At 36.5% G+C, this 18,511-nt stretch overlaps 1 non-coding gene across 1 annotated transcript; it reads left to right on the forward strand.

Annotated features, from left to right (window-relative positions):
- The first annotated feature begins 3,971 nt into the window (after nucleotides 1-3,971).
- LOC120252443 lies at nucleotides 3,972-4,077 on the forward strand. The gene has a single exon (XR_005533974.1). It is a non-coding gene; the product is annotated as a small nucleolar RNA R71 (small nucleolar RNA).
- The last annotated feature ends 14,434 nt before the right edge of the window (nucleotides 4,078-18,511 follow it).

Below are 18,511 nucleotides of genomic sequence, written 5' to 3' on the forward strand. Positions count from 1 at the left end.
TGGAGAAAAGAATGTTGAAATCGTGGCTGAAATCGGCCTTAAATAAGTCTGGAATCAGGACTCCACACGCCACTGTGGATATTCCACACGGGCCTGTGGAATAAACGCACAGGCGTGTGGAATTTCCACACGCCCGTGTGGCTCCTCTATTTTGTTCCTTCTTCGGCCTGTAGTGAACAGTACCTACTACAGTGACGGCCCGAAATACTCCCGAATCCATGCTTTCATCGAGGTAACGTAAACGGGCACACGTTTACATCATAGATCGTCTTGGTTCTGTAATAAATGGTCACGTTTATGGAGATCTTGCTAAATATGCACAAGCCAGAATATCGGGATATAACTGCCTTCGTGTCACACCAAATCATTGCCTTAGCTTCAGTACAAGAAGGTTATCATACATTCTAGCATTCTAAACTCGACTCATGTCTCTGCATTTGAGCCTTCTCAAGATCTCCTCCAAATAATGCGTAAAATGATCTACAATGGTTTCTTTCACAAATAATCGGCCTCACAACCCAACCTGCATAAAAGTACACAAATGCACATGTATTAGCGCAAAAACCTGGCAAAAGTAATGCCTATCATAAGGAAAGAACGCTTTGCCTTCTTATCGCACAAGCACTTATCAAAACCTTACCAGTGCATTTAGAGTATGCCTTCCTGATGGAAGAATAGGTAGACTCGCTTGAGGTGCCATATCTGCAATAAATGGAGAAGAAATGATCAAATAAGTTCAGAAACAACATACTGCAGAATTACGCAGCGACTTGTGGAAATTGCCCACTCCCACGTGGATCTGTGGGGTGTGAAAACCGTACGGTTCAATGTGAATTCTCCAAAAAATATAACCTCTAACCATGTTTAAACACTTTCTAAACATGCATAAACCATCATAAAGTGAAAATTAGTGCAACTCAAGACTTTTAATCCGCTAAAAACAAGAAATGGCAAATAGAAGATAAATTAAGAGGTTTACCGATGAAATGGGTATGAACACTTTGAATTCGGAATGAAAATTTTCTGAAAAACCCTCTAAAATAGCGGTGAGAGGCCAGGAAACTGATCAAGAGCAGTTTTCGGATGGTTAAAAGTGAAGAAGAGGAGAATTCACAAAGATTTTAAAGAAAAACTCGCGTCTCTTGGAATTTTGTGCATCCACAATGGCGTGTGAAAATTACCCACTCCTGTGCGCCTCCACAAGAGAGCTTCACAGGGGCAGATGCACACCCCTGTGCGCTCTCGGGAAACCCTCACTTCCTCTGAATGTATTGGCACAGGCGTGCGGAAAAATGTATTGGCAACACGCCTCTGTGGCTTCACTGTCCAACCGAGAAGAATCGTTAAGTGTTTTGCACGCCCATGCTGAAATTCCGCACGAGCGTGGACATTCACAGCCCCAACTAACAGAGGCAGCTGCACTCCCCTGTGTCTTCTCGGGATGGAGAATGCTTGTCTGCAGAGATTCGTATAGGCATTCAGAAAATTCACACACCCGTGCGTTTTTCATAGAGTTGCCCATAAGGGCGAGTCCACGCCACTGTGTGCTCTTGGAATAATTTGCTAAGTCTTTGCAGGAAGGTGCACGTCCGTGCGGAAATTACCCACGGGCGTGGACCATCACAAGGTCGCTCACAGGGGCATACCATCTCTGGATGAGCTCTGAACAAAAATGCACGCCCATGCGGAAATTCCACATGGGTGTGTGTTTTCTCTGTACACTTAGAAAACTTTACAGGCTTTGCAGAAAATTTTTGAACACAACTATACACTCAAAGCCTGCTTTACAATTCAACTTTAACCAGAGAAAACATGAAAAATAAGCTGAAATGACCTAAATTTCACCAAATCCACATGAAAACACACGATGACATTAAAAACCCACAGGAAAGCACAGCAAAAGCATCTAAAAATCAAGAAACCAACACTCAACACTTTATTCGCGCAAAAACTAAACTACTTACTAAAAAAACAGTAAACACTTGGGTTGCCTCCCAAGAAGCGCTTGTTTTACGTCACTTAGCTTGATGTACCTTGTCTTACCTTACGAGGGTTCATAGATGAAGGTTGTCCTCTTATCCATAGCTTGAAAGCATGATGAACAGAGTCTCTTAAAGGTAGGGGGGAGTTGTCGGTCTTGGGACCACTTAGCAATAGTATATCCAATTTGTTCGGTTCATGCACATCTCCAACAGCCTTGGAGCATTTCCTGTGGCGTCTCCTCACCCTCTTCATCTTCCGAAGAACCTTCTTCAGGATCCCTGGAGTAGACGGTACTTCTTCCGTCGAGCCAAGCATCATTACTTCTTCATTTTCATCCTCTTGGTCGAACAAACCCTCGTAGGGGTCCGGATTGAATATTTCCTGCATATATTCATCAACAATCTCATCAATAGTGTCTAGAAAATACAAAGTATCATCAAAATAAAGAGAATGATGCATGGCTTCAGCAAGGCGGTATGTGGGCTTGTCATGTCGAACTCTCAAAGTTAGCTCCCCGCCATCTATGTCAATCAATGCCTTGTAAGTCTGCAAGAACGGCCTCCCAAGTATGAAGGGTACATCCGCATCCTCATCGACGTATAGCACCACAAAATCTACAGGAAATATGTACTTGTCCATCTTGACAAGCACATCTTCGATGATACCCCTCGGATGTCTCACTGTTTGGTATGCCAATTGCAAAATCATCCGAGTAGGCCTAGGCTCGCCCAAGCCTAGCTTCTAAAAGAAGGTGTATGGCATGACGTTGATACTGGCCCCTGAATTCACCAATATCATTTCTTCATCTAAATTGCCAATGTTGCACGGAATGATGAAGCTTCCCGGGTCTTTCCTCTTGTTCGGCTTGTTGTTTAGCAAAACCGCCAAGCAAGAAGTATCTAAGATCACTGAAGCACTTTCCTCTAACTTCCTCTTGTTAGTCAACAAGTCCTTCAAGAATTTTGCATACTTAGGCTTTTGAGACAATGCCTCAACAAAAGGAATGTTGATGTGGAGTTGCTTGAACAAACTCAGGAACCTCTTGTACTGTTCATCCACTTGGTCATTCTTCAATTTAGAGGGATAAGGGATTCTTGGCTTGAAAGATGGGGGTGCCACCTCCTTCTCTTTGGTTGCTTCCTCCTCAACCTCTATGACCTCCGGTGCGTGTTCATTGGGCTTCTCACTTGGAAACCTATCTTCAACCTCATGACCACTTTTCAAAGTGATCGCCTTTACATGCTCTCTGGGATTGGTCTCGGTATTGCTTGGCAACCTTCCTTTTGATCTCTCCAATGGAGACTTTGCAATTTACCCCACTTGATTCTCAAGGTTGTATAAAAAAGTGGTGTAGTTATGAAGTGTAGCCTCAATTGATTCAAATCTTTTTGTATCCGATGATTGCACAAATCTAGTCAAGGCCTTCTCCAAAGCGGTCATTCGGGTCTCCAAACCGGAAACTCGGTTCTCCATGTTTGGGCTTGTTGTTATTGGAAACCCAGTGGCCCCATGACCTTTTGTGGAACTTGGTTACTCCATGAGAAATTAGGATGATTCTTCCAACCCGGATTGTAGGTGTTGCTATATGGATTACCTTGATTCCTCATTGTATTACCCACAAAATCAACATTCTTAACCGAAGATGCATCACTAATGGAGATCGGGTAATCGGAGGGAGCATGTCGTCCACCACACCCGGTACAAGTAGTCACGGCCGCCACTCTATTCAATGATAGAACATCTAACTTCTTACTTAATAATTCCACTTGAGCCGACAATGAAGTTATTGTATCTATCTCATGAAGCCCGGCCACCTTCTTCTTCTCCCTAGCATTCCATTGGTAGCTATTTAGCCCCATTTCTTCAATTAGTTGACGGGCCTCACGGGGGTCTTGCTACCTAAGGTACCTCCTGCTGCGGCATCCAAGGGTTACCTTGTACTTGGATTCAACACATTGTAAAAGGTCTGAACAATCATCTACTCCGGGAATCTGTGTTGCGGGTACTTTCTCAGGATCTCCTTGAACGTTTCCCACTTCTCAAATAGAGACTCTAATTCTGATAGTACAAAGATGAGATCTTATTCCTAAGCTTTTTAGATTTTCCGAGAAGGAAATAATGGCAAGAAAAGCTTCTACCATCTCCTCCCATATGGTAATTGATGCTCTAGGTAATTTGTCTAGCCACTGCTTCGCTCTCCCCTTTAAGGAAAATGGGAAGGCTCTCAACTTGATGGCATCATCCATCACCCCGTTTATCTTGAGCATATCACACACCTCGAAAAAGTTCTCTATATGACTGTTTAGATCCGCATTGGCCAAACCATTGAACTGTGCTGATTGCTGCAACATGTGGATGTATGCCAGCTTCAGCTCGAAGTTTTGAGCTATAATTGGGGGACGCACAATACTCGATTGTGTCTGCAATACTGAAGGTCTGGCATAATCGGATATTTTCCTTTGTTGCTCATTTTGTTTCGCCATATTATCTGATCCTTCAACTTCCAAATCAGCTAGATATACTGTTCTTGCACAGCTTTTTTCCCTTTTCTTCTAAGTGTATGTTCGAGCTCGGGATCTCTTTTAATCAATATTGAGGGGTTCCCTCGGGTCATGATCCTGGAGCCGCATAAAAAGAAAGGAAACAAATCATAATGATCATAGAAAAAAAGATGTGAAACAGAATAAATAAATGAATAACTAAGAAAACAAAGTGCAAAGTACTTCTAAACGCCTACTCCCCGGCAACGACACCAAAAAGTTGACAACGGCCATTGCATATGTCCTGCAAGTGCACGGGTTTGTCAAAGTAATAAAATCCCAGGTGAGTGGGTATCATACCCACAGGTTATATGGAGTGAAAATACTTAAATTGTTTCTTAACTAAGCGAAATATGAATAGTGATTAGTGTGGTAAGATGTAATGCAAACAAAAGTAAAAGAGACAAGAGAGAGAGCATAAGTAAAGGAGAGGTAAGGTAATCGATATAAATGGGATACTTGGATATTGATCCTCCTAGGACAATCATTTCAAGTGCAAAAACCCTCTATCATGCATCCTAACTAATCCATTAATGAGTTGTGGAGATCCTTTAATACATGGTCCCAAATCTAAGGTCAACCATGGCTAACCTTATACATGTCCCGGAGGAGAAATTGAACAATCTCTCAACCTCGCACTCGTATAGAATTGTAATGAGTTCTAGGAATTACAAGTGATAAATCCTCTTCCTATATGTAGACCTAACCCTTTGGTCCAAGCAGAAGGTCCCTAGCCACAATTAAGCCCTAGATGATAAAATCACTTCAATGTTTCACTCCATTGCACTCACAACTAATCCCCAACGGAAGGTCATCCCTTAGCCCATTCACTCTACTATGACTGCAAAGAACTCAAGGAATTGGAGGTAGAATAAATCACACCGGAGGTGAAAGGAGACACTCTGCTACCTCTCAACTCACCCTCTTAACCCTCTCTAATCTAGCTAGGTCTAACTCTCGTGGTGTGTCACTCACTCACAAGGGTTACCAACAAGAACTCTCAACCCTAGTGTCACTGTAAGGGAGTATTTATACAATCAATGCATTCAAGATTGGAACTCAATAAAAACATCAATTAATGAAAGAATAATAACAAGGTTTAATGAAATGAATACATCCTAGGGTTCACAATCCAAGTACCCACTAGGGTGTTTAACTCTCCATGGAGATAATTACAATCAATGAAATCGAATGTAAAAGCAATGAATCCATAGAAAACCACCTCGATAGTCGTGACGATGGTCTTGCGGAGAGTCCTCTACTAGTCCAAAGGTCCTTTTGTCCGGCCTAGGATACACCTCGCCGGATCGGTGCCGATGAAAGCTCTCTCACTAACCTTCTTCCAAATGGAGTGCAATGTCGGAGCCATAGAACCTCTCGCAATCCTTAGCCAATACCTCCCAAAACCCTACCCACAGTCCTCTCTCAAGTTGAGAAAAAGATGAAGAAAAGAATGCTAAAATCGTGGCTGAAATCGGCTTTTAAAGGGTTGGAATCGGGAATCCACACGCCCTTGTGAATATTTGACACGTCCCGTGTGGAATTAACATACGGGCATGTACAATTTCCACACACCCGTGTGGCTTCTCTGGACGACTCCTTCTTCAGCCGGCTGTGAACAGTACCTTCTACAGTATTTTGCTACAGCGTTGCTGCTATGCCATGCTGCAGTACCTGTCTAAAACACTCCCAAAACCATGCTTTCATCGAAGTAACGTAAACGGTCAAATGTTTATGTCATAGATCACTTTGCTTCTTCAATGAACGGCCACGTTGGTGGAGATCTTGTTACACATGCACAAGCGGGAATACTTAGAATGTGACAGCCTTTGTGCCCCTCCAAATCATTGTGCTAGCTTGAATGCAAGGAGATTGGCACACATTCTAGCATCTTGAACTTGACTTATGTCTTCGCGTTTGAACCTTCTCAAAATTTCTTCCAAATGGTGCACTCATGATCTACATTGGCTTTTTTCTCTAAGATTTGGCTTCACAACCCTAAATGCATGAAATTAACATAAATACACACATATTAGTGTTAAAAACAGATAAAAGTAATGCTCTTTATAAGGAAAGAACACTTTGCATTCTTATCACACAAGCACTTATCAGTAATGAATGTAGTTATTACTTCGCTCTCACTTTCAATGAACATGGGAAGGCCCTCAACTTGATGGCATCATCCGTGACACCATTAATCTTGAGCATGTCACACACTTCCTAGAAGTTCTCAATGTGATTATTTGGATCCTCATCGGCCAAACCATTAAATTGTACAGACTACTGTAACATCTGGATGAAGCCTGGCTTGAGCTCAAAATTTTGAGTCGTGATTAGTGGCAGCACTATACTAGACTACGTGTTGTAAAATTTTGAGGCGTGATAAGTGTCCTCTGCTGCTCATTCTATTCTGCCATCTTATCAGACCCTTCACCTTCTATCTCAGCTTGATTAGACTGTTGTTGCAAAGGTTCTTTTCCTCTTCAATGAATTCTTGGTTCAATGTCTTGATTTCCATCAACCAATGTCGAAGGGTTTCCTCAGGTCATAACCTTGGCTTGTAACCAAATAAAAGAAAACAAATCATTACTATGGAAGAATAAGAAAGTGTGAAATAGAATAAGTGATGAATGACTAAAATAGCAAAATGCAAAGTGTTTCCAAAATGCCTACTCAGCAACGGCGCTAAAAACTTGACACACCCCGTAAGTGAACGGGTTGTCAAAGTAATAAAACTACTCTAGTGAGTGGGTAGTCATATCCACAGGGAATAGTAATTAGAAACACAAGAATTGCTATTTAAGTATGGTAAAGATGAATCAATAATGGTGTGATCAATATCAGCGTAAACAAAGAAATAAAGAAAATAAGAGAGAGATACGCAATAAAATGAGAGGCGAGGCAATCGACAGAAAGTAGGGCACCTGGACATTGCTCCCCAAGGACTATTGTTTCGATTGCAAGACTAACCATTATGTCTCTTAACTGATGCTTAATGAGTCATGAAAATACTAAAATACAAGGTCCGAAACCTAGGGTCAACTGTGACTAACCCTACATTATGCCCAGACGAAGAAATCACTCAATCTCAACACCTGATACTGTATAAGGTTGCTTAAAGCTCTAGGGACTCCATGTGATAAACCCTATTCCCTAATACAATCTAACTCTTTGCTCCAAGCAAACGACCCTTAGTCACAATTAAGACCCAGCACTTAGGATTACTTCAATGTTTCACTCTGTTGCTTGCGCAACTACACCCCAGTAGAGTTCCTCTCTTAGCACTTCACTCTATTATGATCGCAAGGAACTCTTACAAGGTGGAGGTAGGATAAATCACACCAGAAGGGAAAGGGGACATTTTGTTACCTCTTGACTCACCCTCTTGACCCATTACAATCTAGCTTTATCTAACTCTCATGGTGTGTCACTCATCCTCAAGGATTACCAAGATGGATTCCCAACCTTAGTGTCACTCTAAGAGAAAATGAACTCAACAAGCATTCAAGATTAGAACTCAATTAGAACATGAATTATAGTAATTATAATAAAAGGTCAATGAAACAAAATCATCATAGGGTTTACAAGTCCAAGCACCGACTAAGGGTTTAGCTCTCCATGGAGCAAGATACAATCAATAATGAAATCAAAAGTAAAAACATGCAATCTATAAGTAAAACCCCTTGTAGTCCGTATCGATGGTCTTGTGGAGTAGCCTCGTCTTCTTCAAAGGTTCCATCCCCAAGCCTAGGGCACACCTTACCAAACCGATGCCGATGAAAGCTCCCCCAAAAACTATCTTCAGAAAGAACGCGGCATTCAAGGCCGTAGGACTACTCCAAAAACCTTACCGAAACTCTCCAAACCCTAGCTGTGAGCACCTCCAAAGATAAGGAAAAGATGGGAAAAAGATCTCTTAAAACGGCCAAAATTGTGACTTAAATAGGGCTGGAATCGGGCATCCACATAGGCGAGTAGAATTTCCACACGACCGTGTGAATCTCCAGGAAACCTATTTTCTGCGTTCTACGAACAGTAACTACTATAGTAATTTGCTACGTTTTCACTACAGTGAACTACTGCAATACTCTGCCAAAATACTGCTGAATCCACACTTTTCATCGAGGCCGCATGAACGGGCACACCTCCATGAGGTAGATCGCGTTGTGTTTTCAATAAACGTCACATTGATGAAGGTCTTGCTAGTGTTGCACAAGTCAGAACATGCGAATGCGACTGCCTTTGCGCCCCTCCAAACCATGTATTTGTTTGAGCACAATGGAGGTTGGCACATAATCACGTGTCTTTGAGCACAACATGTGTCTCCATGTTTGTTCACTCCAAGATTCCATTAACAAAGTTCACGATCTACTTTCGGCTCCTTTCTTCCACTATTGTCTCCATAACCCTATATCCACAAAAGAACACAAATACACATGTATAAGCGATAAAATCTGAGAAAAATAATGTTCAACTTAAGAAAAGAATACTTCATATTACTATTACACAAGCACTTATCACTTTAGCATATAGGCAAATAGAAAATTGTAACCATCATAAATCACCTTAAATCAAAATAACACCAATAGTTACAAAACAACCATAATTAATTTTACAAGGTTTGTTGGCCCCTACTTTGCTTCCACTAATTGAACATATTAATAGCGAAATTAGCATGCCATGTTTTCCAATAACCAGTTGTCTCAACAAAAGTAATCCTAACACCATCCAATTATTCTTCTATAGTGTCTTATGGGATGATTTCATCTAAAGGATCGATTGGTATTTCTTTCCTAACATGATTTTGTAGTAATGCACAAGCAGAAGTAATCCTAGAAAGTGTCTTTACTGTATAGTATGACCTTTCCCTCAAGATGCCCCATCTTTTCTTCAAAAGGCCAAAACATGGCTCAATTACATTTCTAGCAGAGGAGTGATTGTAATTGAAGAACTCCTTAGGTGTGGTTGGTTGACTCCTTTGCCTCCAATCATTTAAATGATATATTTGTCCGCTAAAATGTGTAAGAAATCCTTCTCCATTCGGGCAACCGGTGTCACATCAATAGTAATAACCTAAATCAAGATTAAGGGTCAACAATTACGCAACATAACCGATTTTTAAAGCTAACTATATTAGCATTTTTATACCTTGGGGCACCCTTAATCCATTTCTTCTAGAAATCACATCACACAACACTCTAGAATTAGCTGCTGAATCCTCCCACCATAGTAGAATGTGAATAAATTGCATGTCATGGGAGCACACTCGCAAGACATTGGTGGCAATCTCATTTTTCCGAGTCCAGTACCTAGGCTTGTCAATTGCAAGAACATTTACTTTGACATATGTTCTGTTTAAAGCTCCAAGATAATTCAATAAAATAAATTAATGTTAGTATAGAGAACTTTAATTTTTTGAATACATTTATAGTTAACTATAAATATTTAAATAAAGTTTCTTTTTTTATGTTAAACCATCACCACCTCTAATCAGTTGAGTTCTTAGGAACCGGTTTTGGTTTTTTCAGTAAAACTTTGTGGCATTTCAACATTGCATTTAGAACACCTGTAAAATGTCAATTTATTGTCTTTCCTAATCTAACGAACTACTTCTTTGATATTCTATTTTTTTGATCATGTGAAATGATTCAAAGGAAGGATGCAACCATTTCCTCAAAGCATATGTTCCTAGTATTAACCAGTTGACCAATTGTGGAAAGTAACTCACACAAGCGATGAAATGCTCCTTGATCCATACGAGTACTCTCAATGCAAGCTAGGTCACTTTCAAAAACTAACCAATGTACATTCACATCTCTAATTAATTTCCTACTACCTCCATCATAGGCAATCCGTGGTCTCTTTTTTCTATGACTACACTTTAAGGAAATGGCATACAATAATATAACTAGTTTATTCATCATCTCATCATACAAACAAGCAATTGACGCAAGAAACCGCAAATTTTTTTAGAGAAAAGATTTATCGATCTGTACATAGAATAAAACAAACAAAACAAATTAGACGATGGGTATTTATAGAGCAATGAATACATATATAGTAAAATATAAATAATTATATTTTAGTTTCAAAATGTTAGAAAATGTCTTTAGGTAATTCGATCAAGTACTTTAACGACTAGAATAGGGCAATCACTTTTAGATATAGTGCATTTGGAGCCACTAAAATGTTGTAAGCAAAATTTGTTGAATCCAATGAAATAAATTGAGTGATTGAGTTTTGTGTAAATATTTCATTGTATATGACCCATAGAAATCTTTGCATTCTCTTTGGTGATTTGTACGCGATGTTCTATTATAGAACACGCCAGAAGAGACCCCACTAGTAAGACTATGATAAGTGCTTGTGTATTAGTAATACAAAGTATTCTTTTCTTACATTGAGCATTATTTTTCTAAGATTTTATCACTTATTCATGTGTATTTGAGTTCTTTTATGCATCTAGGGTTGTGGAGATAAGTGTGGAGGAAAGAAACTAAAAGTAGATCGTGGATGCAATTTTTGATGAAGTTCTTAAAATTGAACAAACCTGAAGATACAAGTTGTGCTCAAAGACATTTGGGTGTGTGTCAACCTCAATTGTGTTTAAGAGACTATACAAATTGGAGGGGCACAAAGGCAGACATACTCATGTGTTCTGACTTGTGCAATACTAACAAGATCTTAGTTAATGTGGCCTCGATGAAAAGTGTGGATTCGGCAATATTTTGGTGAAGTAATGTAGCAGTTCACTGTAGCAAATCAATGTAACAAAACACTGAGTATTGGGGGAGCTTTTGTCAGCTTTGATTCAGTGAGTTGTGCCCTAGGCTTGACGAGAGAACCATTGGAGAAGATGAGGCAACTCCACAAGACTATTGATACGGACTACAAGGGCATTTTATTTATGGATTACATGCTTTTACATTCGATTTCATTATTGATTGTATCTTGCTCCATGAAGAACTAAACACCTAGTGGGTGCTTGGACTTGTAAACCTTAGGATGATTTTTTCATTGACTTTTTCTTATATTTCTTTAATTGATGTTTTAATTGAGTTCCAACCTTAAATTTTTGTTGCATAGATTTTCCCTTAGAGTGACACTAGGGTTGAGAGTCTATCTTGATAATCTTTGTGTATGAGTGACACACCGTGAGGGTTAGACAAAGCAAGGTTGGAGAGGGTCGAGAGGGTGAGTCGAGAGGTTGCAGAACGTCCCCTTTCCCTTCCTATGTGATTTATCCAACCTCCACATTCCAAGATTTCTTTACAGTCATGATAGAGTGAAGTACTAAGAGACAAACTCCACTGGGGCTTAGTTGCGCAAGAAAAAGAGTGAAGCATTGAAGTAATCCTCAGTGCTGGGGCTTAATTATGACTAGGGGTCTTTAGCTTGGACCAAAGGGTTAGATTTATATTAGGGAATAGGGTTTATCACTTGGAGTCCCCAGATTTTCATGCAACCCCACACACTGTGAGGTGTCAAGAGTATCTCTTTCCACCGAGGCATAGTGTGGGGGTTAGTCACGGTTGACCTTAGTGTTGGGACTGTGTCTTTTAGGATTGCCATGACTCATTAAATATCAATTAGGAGATATAATGATTATTCTTGCATTAGAAATAATAGTCCTAGGGTGAGAAATGTCCAGGTGCCCCATATTCTATCGATTGCCTCTCCTATTATTCTATTGCATCTCTTTCTTATTTTCTTTATTTCTATTTGTATTAATAATGTTCACACCAATATTGAATTATCTCCACCATAGTTAAATAACAATTCTTGTGTTTCCAAGCACTATTTCTTATGAATATGACTAACCACTCATCTGGGTACTTTATTACGTCGATAACTGGTGCACTTGCGGTATGCACTCACAAGGGGTATGTCATACTACTTCTATTTTATCTAATCAAGTGATCATTAGAAATAAATGTCAGCCATATATTGACACATAATGACACCACTATGCATGTGTAGCTTTTGGAGTCAATGCTGAGTAACGTAATGGAAGAATTTGAGCTTCGGATTGGCAGTCAAAATGAGTTGGTAAGTTTTCTTCATTTGCTTTGAAATTGTCTAATTGTTTAGTTCCTGGTATTTCATAATATTTAGCACTACTTTGATAAGGTTTCGACCATGAAGTCTTCAATTGTTCCACAGTTAAAATGAAGTTCCTCTTTATCCCTTCATTGTTTTGACTCTCTTTTGCTAATTTACGATAATGAATGAAAATATTTAGATGGTTTTGGTTTTTCATTGATGACTATAAATGATCTGACATTACTATGTTATTCTTCCAATTTGTTTAGGTAAATACCTCAACAAACGACCTGGATGATGGTGGCAAATTCATTTCTAAACCTAAGTTGGTATAAGACTTTGATAATGTTCACTTTTGTGTATGCTTGTCTTCATAAAACTTATGTGGCACATTATTGACAATTGAAAAATTGCCCAACTTCAGAAGCAAAGGACATTGGCATGAACTTAGTAGATGACGAAGCACCAAAAAATGACATACTATTGAAGTAGAATACTACTCTAGCTCAACAAGAGAGAGGTATTCAGGTATGTGTACAAATCTATTCCACTGGACATCATTAAATAACAATTCATCAAACAATATTAATAGTTGGCATTCTTTTCAAGATTTGAATTATATCTTACGTACTACAAAAGCTGGTATGTAGTACATGAAAGCACAATATTCTAAGGAGTTTAATGACATTGGTAAGTTTTTTGACATAAAGCTTATCTTGCTCAACAGTAATAAGTTTTCAGAAGATGCTCTGCTTACTACCATTGACTCTGATTTAACAGCAACACAGTTTTTCTGTCTTTTCTTCACATGTATCACAATACTTAATCTTGTATAAAACACAATCATGTCCAACCCATTAAAATTCTCCTTGCAATAATATATTTAATTAAATAATCAAATTGGAAGAAGAAGGACACTCTAAACCTTCATAATTTTGCATAAAACACAATCACAGATCTATTTAATTTGCAATTTGAAAAAGCTTACATGAAGAGAAGAGCGAATAAAATCAGCAGATGATGTTCGATATGGCTCAAAACTAAAAAATCGTCCACTTTTTTGGAAACCCTAATGTGATAGAGAAGGTGGAGAAATTGGAAGATCCCACAAACCAAATCCTCTTTTTTAAAACCCTAGCATGAGAGAGAGAAAGGAGGAGATAAAAGATGTTTTTTTTCTATTTTGTACCCTGTGTTCTTTTAAAATTATTTAAAGATAAAAAGGGAATATTTATACAAAAAATTTTAAGATTACCATATATTCGGTAATCCAAGATAGACACCAAAATTGGTGGTAATAAGAATACCAACTTTATTGGTAATGATCTCATATTGGTAATGTGATATTACCATCTAGAGTACCACCAGTGCAATGCCAAATGTGGTAATATTTTTAGATTACCACGTAACAAGTGGTAATCTTTCTCCATTACTATGAACCAAACGACCACTAATAGTAATGTCTCATATTTTTTAATCAAAACCTTAATCCTATATTTTTGTTATAGTAATATCTCGTATTTTTCAATCAAAACACTAATCTTATGTTTTCCTTTTGGAATACCTAATGTAATAGAATCGGAACACTAATCCTATATTTCTTTCCGAAATGTTTCATATTTTTCAATCAAAACCCTAATCCTATGTTTTCTTTTTGGAATGTCTACTATTTTTTAATCAAAACCATAATCCAGTGTTTTCTTATAGGAATGCCTCTCATTTTTCAATCAAAATCATAAGCCTATATTTTGTTATAGTAATGTCTCCTATTTTTTAATCAAAACCCTCATTCTATATTTTTTTATGTTAATGTCTCATTTCTTTCAATGCAAAACCATAATCCTATGTTTTATTTTCGTAAAGTCTCATATTTTTAAATAAAAAACCTAATACTATTTTTTTTCTTTTCGGAATGGCTAATGTATTTCAAGCAAAACCCTAATCCTATGTTTTCCTTTCGGAATTCCTACTATTTGTGAATCAAAAAACTAATCCTATATATTCTTATAGTAATGTCTCCTATTTTTAAATGAAAACCTTAATCCTTTGTTTTCTTTACGGAATGCCTACTATATTGGAATCAAAATCTAATCCTAAGTTTTTTTAATGTCTCCTATTTTGCAAACAAAACCCAAATCTTGTCTTTCCGTTTGTTAAAGTCTCCTATTTTGCAAACAAAACCCAAATCCTATCTTTTCTTTTGTTAAAGTCTCCTATTTATCAGTTTGAATCAAAATACTAACCTATGTTTTATTTTCCAAATGTCTCCTGTTTTTCAATCAAAATTTAATCTTTTCTTTTCTTTTCGTAATGTATGCTATTTTTCAATCAAAACACTAATATAATGTTTACCTTTTAAAATATGTCCTATTTTTCATATTTGTATCAAAACCATAATCCTTTCTTTTGTTTTGTGAATGTGTGCTAGTTTTTAATCAAAACTCTAATCCGATGTTTTTCTTTCTGGAATGTCTCATAATTTTTAATCAAACACCCAATCTTCTTTTTTCTTTTTGGAATGCCTCCTATTTTTCAATCAAAACTCTAATCCTATGTTTTTTTTTGGAATGTTTCCTATTTTTTAATCAAAATCCTCATTGTATATTTTCTTATATTTATGTCTCCTATTTTTTAATCAAAACCCTAATCCTAGGTTTTCTTTTAGGAATGGCTACTATACTTCCATCAAAACCTTAATGCTATGCTTTCTTTTCGCAATGTCTACTATTTATTAATCAGAGGCATAATCCTATTTTTTCTTATAGTAATGTCTTATATTTTTCATTCAAAACCCTAATCCTATGTTTTCTTATAATAATGTCTCCTATTTTTGAATCAAACCCCTATTCTTATGTTTTCCATTCGAAATGCCTAATATATTTGAATTAAAACCCTAATTATATGTTCTCTTTTCGTAATGCCTTCTATTTTTTGAATCAAAACACTGATTCTATGTTCTTTTCAGAATGTCATATATTTTTTTGAATAAAAACACTGATCCTATGTTTTCATTTTGAAATGTCCTCTATTTTTCAGATTTTTCCACAAAACACTATTCCTATCTTTGTTATAGTAATGTCTCCTATTTTTCTATCAAAACCGTAATCCTATATTTTCTTTTCGAAATGTTTCATATTTTTTCAATCAAAACCCTAATTCTATGTTTTTCTTTGGAATGTCAACTATTTTTTAATCAACTATAATCCTATGTTTTCTTATAGTAGTGTCTTCTATTTTTAAATCAAAACCCTAATCCTATATTTTTTAATATTAATGTCTCTTTTTTACAATTAAAACCGTAATCCTATGTTTTCCATTCGGAAGACCTAATATATTTGAACCAAACCTTAATCCTATGTTCTAGTTTTTGAAATGTCTCCTATTTTTCAAAAAAGAAATCTAAGTCTTTATTTTCCTTTCGGAATATGTGCTATTTTACCCCTAATCCTATGTTTTCTTTTTGCAATGTGTCCAATTTTATAATTTTGTTTTAAAACCCTAATCCTTTGTTATGTTTCCAGAATGTCTAATTTTTTTGAATCAAAACACTAATTATGGCTTTTGATTTGTGAATGTCTATTATTTTTTAATTAAAGTCCCTAATCGTATGTTTTCTTTTCATACTTCTTATTTTTGAATAAAAATCTTCGCTCCGCTTTCTTTTGGAACGCTCCTATTTTTGATTTGAATACGCCTAATCCAATGTTTTCTTCACAATGTCTCCTATTGTTTAATCAAAACACTAATTCTATATTTTCTTTTCGGAATATCTCCAATTTATAAATTTTTAATCGAAACCCCATCCTATGTTTTATTTTATTTTTCAATCAAAACCCCTATTGGAGATGTTTTCTTTCCAAATTATCTCTTATTTTTTTATCAAACCCTAACCCGTATGTTTTTCTTCTCGATGTCTCCTATTTTTAGTTTTCAAAATGAAAACCCAAATACTTTGTTGTCTTTAAGTATCGTCTCCTATAATCTTAACCCAAAACTATGTTTTTCTTTTATATGTCTCCTTTTTCAACTTAAAAACCTAATCCTATGGTTCTTTTCGAATGCCACATAAATTTCTGTTTTTAATCACCTCAATCCTATATTTTCTGGAATGTCTCCTATATTTTTTGTTTTGACTCTAAACGCCAATATTATATTTCTTTATAGTAAATGTTTAATCGCTTTTGAATATCAATCATACACGCTTTCTTTTCACAATGTCAATTTTTTTAATCAAAACCCTAATTTTATGTTTTCTTTTCTTAATGTCTCCTATTTTTCAATTTTGAATCAAAATAGAATCCTATGTCTTACTTTCGGCATGTCTCGTACTTTTAGATTTTTAAATCAAAAGCCTAATTCTATGTTTTCTTTTCTGCATCACCTATTTTAATTAAAACAATAATCCACTATTTTTTTATTCATAATATCTCTAATTTTTGTAATCAAAGCTCTTATCCCATGTTTTCTTTCTAAATGTATTTTTCGTTTCAGAGCTGGTCAAAGACCCTTTGCATGCGCGACGCTGCTGCTGCCAGTGTGTTTTCTTTTCAGAATGTCGTCGACATATAAGCTGTGAATCCTATGTTTTCTTCTTCGGAACATCTCCTATTTTTCTTCTCGTTAAACACCAAAAGCTAATCCTTTATTTTCTTTTGTAATGCATCTTATCCGCTCAAAACGCATAATCCCATATGCTTTCTTTTCTTTTGTCATGTCCTCTGTTAATCGGGTACGCTACTCCCTGCTATCTCTTCGAATATCTCATAATTTTTCAATCTTAAAACTAATCCTATATGTTTTATTTTTGAAATGTCTCCCATATCAAAACTCTAATCCCATGTTTTCTCGAAATGGCTCTCATATTTTGATCCAAGAAACACGCAATACTATGTTCTCTTTGGAAATGGCTCCTATTTTTAAATCAACAAACCGCTATGCCTCACGTTTTCTGTAATGCCCGCCATAACCCAGAAATCAAACGCATTAATAATATGTTTTCCTTTATTAATGTCTTCTATCATTCAAAACGCTTAATCCTACTGCTTTTGTCACCTGTCATGCTCCCATTTTTAGTTAAACCACTAATTCTATGTTTTGTCACAATGTTTCCTATCGTTCAATCAAACCATAATAATACTTTTCTATGTCTGATTTATTAGTGAATAGAAATGCCAACCCCCTAATCCTTTGTCTCGAATGTCTGTGCTTTTAGTAAAACACTAATCCTTATATTACAGGTCTCTGAGATATGTCTCACGAGTTTTATTAGAAACCCTCATCCGATATTTTCTTTCACGAGATGTCCCAACATCAATCAAAGCGGTAATTTTATGTTTTCTTGTAGAAATCGCGCTCAAGTTATGAACCAAACCCTAATCTTATCTCTTTTGGGAATGCCTCCTATATTCAGAAACAATAATAGTTTGTTTTTCTTTCTCTTAATTTATCATATAACTAAAAATAATAAGCCTCCAAGTTTTATTCAAACACCTCCCTCTTTGCTTTAATCAAAACCCTAATTCTTTATATTTTCTTTGGGAATATTCTGCTGTATTGAAAACACAATCCTATGTTTTCTCAGTAGACCCCAGCCTGTTTCAATCAAAACCCTAATACTATGTTTCTTTCGTAGTGGCTCCTATTTTTTAATTAAAACAATAATCCTATGTTTTCTTGTGAATGTCTGCTATTTTTAAATCAAAAACCTAATCCTATTGTTGATTTTCAAAATATCCCCAATTTTTTTAGTTTTTAATCAAAATCCTAATCCTATGTTTTTTTATAGTAATGTCTCCTATTTTTCAATCAAAACCCTAATCCAATGTTTCTTTTCGGAATGTCAACTATTTTTTAATCAAAATCCCAATCCTATGTTCTCCTATAGTAATGTTTCATATTTTTGAATCAAAATCCAAATCATATATTTTCTTCTCAGAATGCATACT

The sequence above is a fragment of the Dioscorea cayenensis genome, chromosome 20 (genome assembly GCF_009730915.1).
Source record: "Dioscorea cayenensis subsp. rotundata cultivar TDr96_F1 chromosome 20, TDr96_F1_v2_PseudoChromosome.rev07_lg8_w22 25.fasta, whole genome shotgun sequence".
NCBI classification, from domain to species: Eukaryota; Viridiplantae; Streptophyta; class Magnoliopsida; order Dioscoreales; family Dioscoreaceae; genus Dioscorea; species Dioscorea cayenensis.